The sequence below is a fragment of the Rhipicephalus microplus genome, chromosome 2 (assembly GCF_043290135.1).
Source record: "Rhipicephalus microplus isolate Deutch F79 chromosome 2, USDA_Rmic, whole genome shotgun sequence".
In the NCBI taxonomy this organism is placed as follows: Eukaryota; Metazoa; Arthropoda; class Arachnida; order Ixodida; family Ixodidae; genus Rhipicephalus; species Rhipicephalus microplus.
This window is the reverse complement of record NC_134701.1, coordinates 21931635-21939206: the sequence shown is the minus strand read 5'-3', so window position 1 is coordinate 21939206 and position 7572 is coordinate 21931635.

Sequence of the window (7572 nt, the reverse complement as noted above, 5' to 3'; positions counted from 1 at the left end):
ATGACCAGTGGTTATCCTGTTTACGCGCTACATTCCCGGCCCATGTCCATTTTTTCTTCTTGATTTCAACTATGATATCCTTCACCCCCGTTTGTTCCCTAATCCACTCTGCTCTCTTTTTGTCTTTTAAGGTTACACTTACCATTTTTCTTTCCATTGCTCGCTGCGTCATCCTCAATTTAATCTGGACCGCCTTTGTAAGTCTCCAGGTTTCTGCCCCGTAGCTAAGTACCAGCAAGGTACAGCTGTTATATACCTTCCTCTTTAGGGATAGTGGCAATCTACCTGTCATATTTTGAGAGCGCTTGCCAAATGTGCTCCACCGCATTCTTCTTCTTCTAGTTACTTCAATCTCGTGGTTCCGCTCCGTGGTTATTACCTGCCCTAAGGAGACATAGTCTTTTACAACTTGAAGTGCACTGTTACCTATTTCGAAGCGCTGCTCGTTTCCGAGGTTGTTGTACATTACTTTTGTTTTCTGCAGAATAATTTTAAGACCCATCTTTCTTCTCTCCTTGTCTAACTCCGTAATCATGAGTTGCAATTTGTCCCCTGAGTTACTCAGCAATGCAATGTCATCGGCGAAGCGCAGGTTAATAAGGTACTCTCCATTAACTCTTAAAACTGTTTATTATCTAAGCTTCTGAAAACCTCCTGTAAGCACGCGGTAAATAGCATTGGGGAGATTATGTCCCCCTCTTTACACCCTTCTTGATTGGTATTCTGTTGCTTTCTTGATGAAGCACTATGGTAGCAGTTGATCCCCTGTAGATTTCTTCCAGAATGTTTTTATATACTTCATCGACGCCCTGATTCCGCAGTGTCTGCATGACGGCTGATATTTCTACTGAATCAAACGCCTTCTCGTAATCTATGAAGGCTCTGTATAGTGCTTGGTTATATTTTGAGCATTTCTCAATTACCTGATTGATAGTATGAATGTGGTCGGTTGTTGAGTAGCCTGTTCGAAATCCTGCTTGTTCCTTTTGTTGATTGAATTCTAATGTTTTCTTTACTCTGTTAGCAATTACCTTTGTAAAAAAGCATGTATACTACAGAGAGCAAGCTGATCAGCCTGTAATTATTGAAGTCTTTGTCATCTCCTTTCTTAAGTATTATGACGATGTTAGCGTTCTTCCAAGACTCTGGTACTCTTCCCGTCAGGAGACACCTCGTAAACAGGGTGGCTAGTTTTTCTAACACAATCTGTCCTCCATCTTTCAGCAGATCTGATGTTACGTGATCCTCACCAGCAGCTTTGCCTCTTTGTATGCTCTCCAAAGCTTTTCTGACTTCTTCTATCATTACTGGTGGGCTGTCATCTGGGTTAGTGCTGGTTATTACTTCATTTCATTGCATTTCATTTATTGAAGCCTTAAGGGCCCGGAGGCATTACATAAGGCGGGGGCAAACAATATATGAGAGACTCTTAATTACACAAACGCCGACAAAGGAAGAAAAGACGAAGAAAGGGAGAAAAACATCTCTAAGAAAGGAAACAAGCAAGAAGAAAAAACTACTACCGTAGATTGGAAAGAAAACAGCAATATACAATAGTAATCAGCATCCTAATGCACGAGTCACAAAAAGTTAGTTACTAACATGGTTCAACCAGGAATTCATTTTAATTGAGGTCAGATGCATTGCTGATTTTTCGCGAAAAGTCGTGTGGTCGGTGGACGAAATAATACTGTCGGGGAGGGTATTCCACAGGGTTATTGCATGGGGGGAAAAAGAATCTTTCATCGATGATGTGCGGCACTGAATGTGTGCCATATGTTTGCTGTGGTTGAGGTGCAGTGAGATTCAGGGCGGGGGTGGAAGTCGATAGTGCCTGGCAAGTGGGTGATATTAGAAAGAGTGAAGCAAGTAGAGACACGAGATGATTCGACGTGATTAGAGACATGGAAGGTCAAGTGCGCGTTTGAGTTCAGTGATGCTAAATTTACGCGAGTAGTTTGACGTTATGAAGTGAGCAGCGTGATTCTGGATGGATTCTAATTCGTTGGCGAGATATGCTTGTGAGGGGTGCCAGATAGATGAAGCGTATTCCAATTTAGGCCTAACGTATGTCTGATATGCAAGTTCTTTAATATGGGTGATGCAGATCTTAGATTTCGGCCCAAATCCAAGTGTGCGTGAAGCATGTGCGCATATTGCCTCAATGTGAGCGACCTATGATAATGACAATGTCAAGTGAACGCCTAGATACTCATAGCAGTGTGTTCGAGTTATTTTATTTGAATAATATGGTATGCGTAATTTGCGATGCTGCGTTTACGGCAAAAGGACATTGATTGGCACTTATTAAGGTTAAGAGGCATGAGCCATTTTCCACACCTTGCAGCGATAGTGTGAATGTCTTTCTGAAGATCAATGGAGTCGTTAGGCTTGTGAATGGCGTTGTAGATGACGCAGTCATCGGCGAAAAGTCGAAGTCTAGTTTTTGTGTTGGATGGCAGGTCATTGACGTAGATTAAAAATAATAGGGGGGATAAGCCTGCTCCCTGGGGGACACCGGATGTAATACTAAAAATTGGCGAGTCATGAGAGTTGGCAGTTGTGTATTGTACGCGTCCTTTTAAGAAATGTTCTATCGAAGTAATCAGTTTCGGGGGATTCCAAGTGTAGATAATTTTGCAAGCAGGTGATTGTGTGGGACACGGTCGAAGGCCTTCGCGAAGTGTGGCAGCCTGGGCTAGTTAGTGTGGCTTGACGATAGTTATAGCGCAAGAACAAAACGACGACACAGACACACAGTGTTCTTCTTGTCTCTCTATCGTCGTTTTGTTCTCGCGCTATAACTATCGTCATGCCTTCGAGAAGTCGAGGAAGATGGTGTCAATTTGTAGATGATCCTCCATATGTTGCAAAATATCATCAGTGAATTCTGAGAGCCGAGTTTCGCACGATAATAGTTCTCTGAAACCATGCATGCTGGTGCGCACAAAAGAAGTTAATGGATTTAAGGTTGTTCATTAAATTGGTCGCTATAATGTGTTCTAGCAGTTTGGATGGTATGCTGGTTAGCGAAATTTGGCCGTAATCAGGTGCTTTTGATCGGTCGCCAGACTTATGGATGGGAATGATTTGTCCCTTCTTCCAATCGTGGAGAACTTTACTAGGGCTTAGTGATTGTTGGAACAGTAGGGTTAGTATTGGGCTTGATTGGTAAATTGTTTTTTTAACTAGTTTGCTGTTGATTTGATCGCAACCGCCCGAGGAGGATAATGTGAGAGAGTTTATTAACTTAGATATTCCATCAACTTTAATCTGGATATCAGGCATTCTGGTCGGCGAGTAGAGTGGTAACTGGGTAAAATTAAAGCTTTGAGCAGGTGAAAGTACTGACGTAAAGAGGTCGTTAAGGACTGTAGGCCATTTATCAGTTTCGATTAATTCGTTGTCTATGTTTGACAGCTGGAGTGGCGTTTGACGATTTGGCGGAGAGATAATTTGAAAGAATTTACGAGGGCTAGACTATAGAATTGATAAGAGGTCAGTTGAGAAGAATTTGTCTTTGGAGGCTTTCAGTTCCGTAAAGTATTCATTAGCAACCAATTTCTACTGATCCCAAACGCTGGCGTTATCACGAAGTTTTGCTTTCCTATAAAGGCGTTTTTTCTTGTTAAGTATGTGCTTGAGGCGTTGCGTAAACCACTGGTTATTTGTGTCTGTATTTAGAAGGATAGTGAGAATATGTCTGTTTTTTTTTAGTTTAGCATCATGTTTTTATATAATTTCCAATTGGTGTTGACCGAGCGGGCAGTGTATGACCTTTGGAAGTCGTCGTAAAAAGAGTGCAAGTTCGCGGTTAAATGCGTCGAAGTTAGCTTTCTTGTAATCAGTAATTATTCTTTGCGTTGGGGCGTTCTTTTTTATAGGGAGAGAAATGCTGATATGAAGGAGGCTATGGTCCCTAAGGGCAGGGAGCAAAGTCACATTATTTATGTTTTCGGGGATAGACGTAATAAGAGATCTAGGGTGTTCTCGCCCCTTGTAGGGCATGTAACTGTTTGGTGCCGATTAAAGTCCAGAGTGAATTCAAGAAATTGTTTGGGTTCGCTGATGGTGATTTGTTGGCTACTGAAAGTAACGACCAATTAATGCTCGAATGATTAAAAGGAAGATTGGTGTTGGTGGAATTTTGTTGGTGGTGTTGGTGGAATTGGTGTTGGTGGATTGGTGTTGGTGGAAGATTGGATTGGAAGATTGGTGGAATGATTAAAAGGAAGATTGGTGAGAAAAGGAAGATTGGTGTCTCGGGTATATATTTTTTTATTTGTTCTAGAGAAAAATGTAACTTCTCGCATAAGGAGGGGCTACTGTCTGGTGGACGGTAACATATTCCAAACACTATTTTGCTAATTGTACTGTGCACGCATACCCATGTTAGTTCAATGTTGTCGTCGTGAGTGATTACTGAGCTGTCCCTAACGGCAATCAGTACTGCTCCATTTCGCCTGTTATGTCGGTCACGTCGATATACTATTAGATTGGGGTTTGATGGAAAAAAACTTCGCAGTCACTGACGTCCTTGTTTAACCACGTTTCGGTTAACAAGACGATATCGGCTTCGGTATCGTCTATGAAACTTTCGAGTTCGTCACGTTTTGGGATTATGCTGCGGATGTTGGTGAAAAGCACGCTAATGTTAAGGAATGAATCAGGTCGGTTTTTGGAGGAAGAGAGGAGAGCATTTCTTTTTCGTCACTGGGGTGGTACAGATAGGGTATCTTCAAGGGCTGCTAGTGTAGTTGTTTGGTGCTGAGGGGTGTTCAATAACGCTATCGGTTGCAGCGTCGTAAAAGTAGCATCTGCTACCTACGCGTAGTTTGTCAAGGCTGAGCCTAAATGCGCATTTTTGGGGCTTGACAAATTTTAACAATTTAGAGCGTGCGAGGCGAGTACTTGGGGCAAAATCTTCTCTTATTGCGAAAGATGTATCTTTCAGCTTCTGCCCGCATGCCAACATGTTTTATTTTGTCTTGAAGTGAGCTAGTTTTACTATTATAGGGCATTTTTTTGTTGCAGAAAATTTTCCAAGGCGGTGTGCACGATCTATATCGCTGGGGCTTAGGGTTAGGTCGAGAGTATTTTTGCACAGGTCTAGAATTTTGTTTTCTGAATCGCTTCAAGGTTCTTTATCGGAATCATCAATGCCAAAGAAAAGAAGGTTGTTTCGGCGCATACGGTTGTTAGTGTCAATGTTCGCGGCTTTTAGGGTAGTGATGGCATGCTCTAGTCGGTCAAAAGTGTTAACAGCGGTCGTGGTACTTGGTTTGGTTGGTATGAATCTAATGCGTTGGAGCGGCTCAGAATCTAAGCTATAAGTTTTTCTTGGGCGGTTTGTGTTGATTTAATTTGAGATCTACGCGAATCGCGGCTTGAACACTTTCTATTCGTTTGATAGCGTCAAGGGCAGGTAAAAGTTCAGCACTAGGGGAGGGTCCGGGGTTAACCTCAACATCACCAGATAGTAACGACAAAAATTCACACAGAAAATCGAGGACAAACGCATCGCGACAGAACGGCACCACTCCGCGACATTTAAAGTCGTAGGGGCACGACACCGCCAGTATACATATGTCATCACTTCTCAATTTTTTGGGGAAGGTGAGGTAACAAACCTGGCATTCTAGAAGCGTTGTGAGCATCGTAGGTTTGGCGGTGTTGTGCCCCGATCAGCCGGCGATTTCTTGCTGCTTATGTAGCGCTCGATCCGGTCTTGTGGTTGCTGACGTCGGATAGGGGCAAGGTTGCCAGGCGGTGTGCCGGGTTCGTGCTAAAAGCGGATGGTTGGTGACATTTAAGTTGGAGGGGGATGTCCGGTAGGCGGAGAACTTTCTTCGTGCAGGTAGGTGGTTCCGGAGGGAATTTGGGCGGCGAAGTAAGGTACGTCAGCACCTGGAATTGTAGCAGCGTTGTGAGCATCGTAGGTTTGGCAGTGTTGTGGTCGTGGTTGTCCCGTATTAACGTCATGGTTGTCCCGGCTACGTTACAGATCTATGTAAAACTCCTCCGCTATTTTAACTATCCTATCCATATTGGTAGTTATTTTGCCGTCTTGGTCCCTTAGTGCATACATACGACTTTTGCCTATCCCAGTTTCCTCTTCACTGCTTTGACGCTTCCTGAAGCGTCAAAGCAGAACATCAAATAAATGTTTTCTTCACTCTCTCCACACGCAAGACTATCGTCTTTCGACGACATTTGCAGATTAACATGCAGATACAGGGCCATTTTTTTCGTTATTTTTTCGCGCTCCCACACGTTGTTGAACGGGTCGGCGTAAGCTGATGCTGGCTTCGGGCGCCAGGCTGGTGTGACAAAGGCGGTGGCCTTCTTTTTTTTTGTTTAAGACGATGGTCTTTCTTGGGGACCCTTAACGTTAAAATTTTGGTCTGTCCGTCTTTCTGTCTGTATATTGTCTGCTTGTCCGCAGTAACGATCCCCCTAAAGGCACCAAACAATACTTCAAACGGCCGGCCAACTTTATCCGCAGTGCCCACCAATAGACAGTTATAGTTTAGCGTTAGCGTGATAGCATCTGTTAAGGGAATGACGCTACCGTGCAGCAAACGTTCGTTGTAGGCAGCGTCTTATAGTTTATTGAAATAGCGCTTGCGTGGTTTACGTGCCACCAAGTGGGATGGTGGCGCCACCTATTAGATGGTTTATAAGTTAAACAATGAAAATGAAAATAAAACGAGAATGTTCGCCTATGCCACCACGCGAAGCATTGTTAGAAGTTTATTTTTGCGATAATAAAAGTAAATAAATATGAACCACGTACAAAACGCGAAAACATCTACGTTGCCGATTTGTTTGCATTGATCTTGTAGTTAGGCCTAGGCGCGTTCGAAATGGGAAGCTATCTCAAAAAGTACGCCAACTTACCCGTAATACTCAGTCATCGAAACTAACTGAAGGCATGCGAAGCCACTTTGAACAGTAGTTTGCTGCGAACAAAATGAATCTTTCAACAACTACGCCAAAATCACTTCGAAGCGGGCGGCCGAGAGCACCGCCATGTTTACGTCCACTACGTGCACCTACGCTACCTTAAATCTGAAAAATACCACGCTTACGGTAAGCGGTACGCGTAACGTACGTATCTGCGCATGCGCACTTCGATTCCGGTATCACGGTACGCCCGGTATCACGGCAAGCCCGGCATTCTATAACTCTCTAATATTTCTGAAGTTTCAGCGTTCATGCTTGTGCGTTTGTAAATTAAAAAGCAATTATTGCGCATATCTGAGGCACCATAACAACACGTCGATGTTTTGCGTGTGTGCCTTTATACTAGAGAAAGCACACACAAGTATTCGAAAGGCCGTAGCTTCTATCACGCTGCGCTGATAGTGCAACGCGATGCTCAAAAAAAAAAAGCATTTCCAACGCTTGGCTAAGACGACATGGTGGTGGCACCTGCCCGTCACTTTGCGTTCTACTCCTTATCGCCCGCGAGACAGGCGCATATTTTTCTCCGCAGGCGCTCATGCATTTTTTCGTTTTCGAAGATAACTGCCACATGGCGCTCGTGTCTAACGTGCCTTGAGGCGCTCG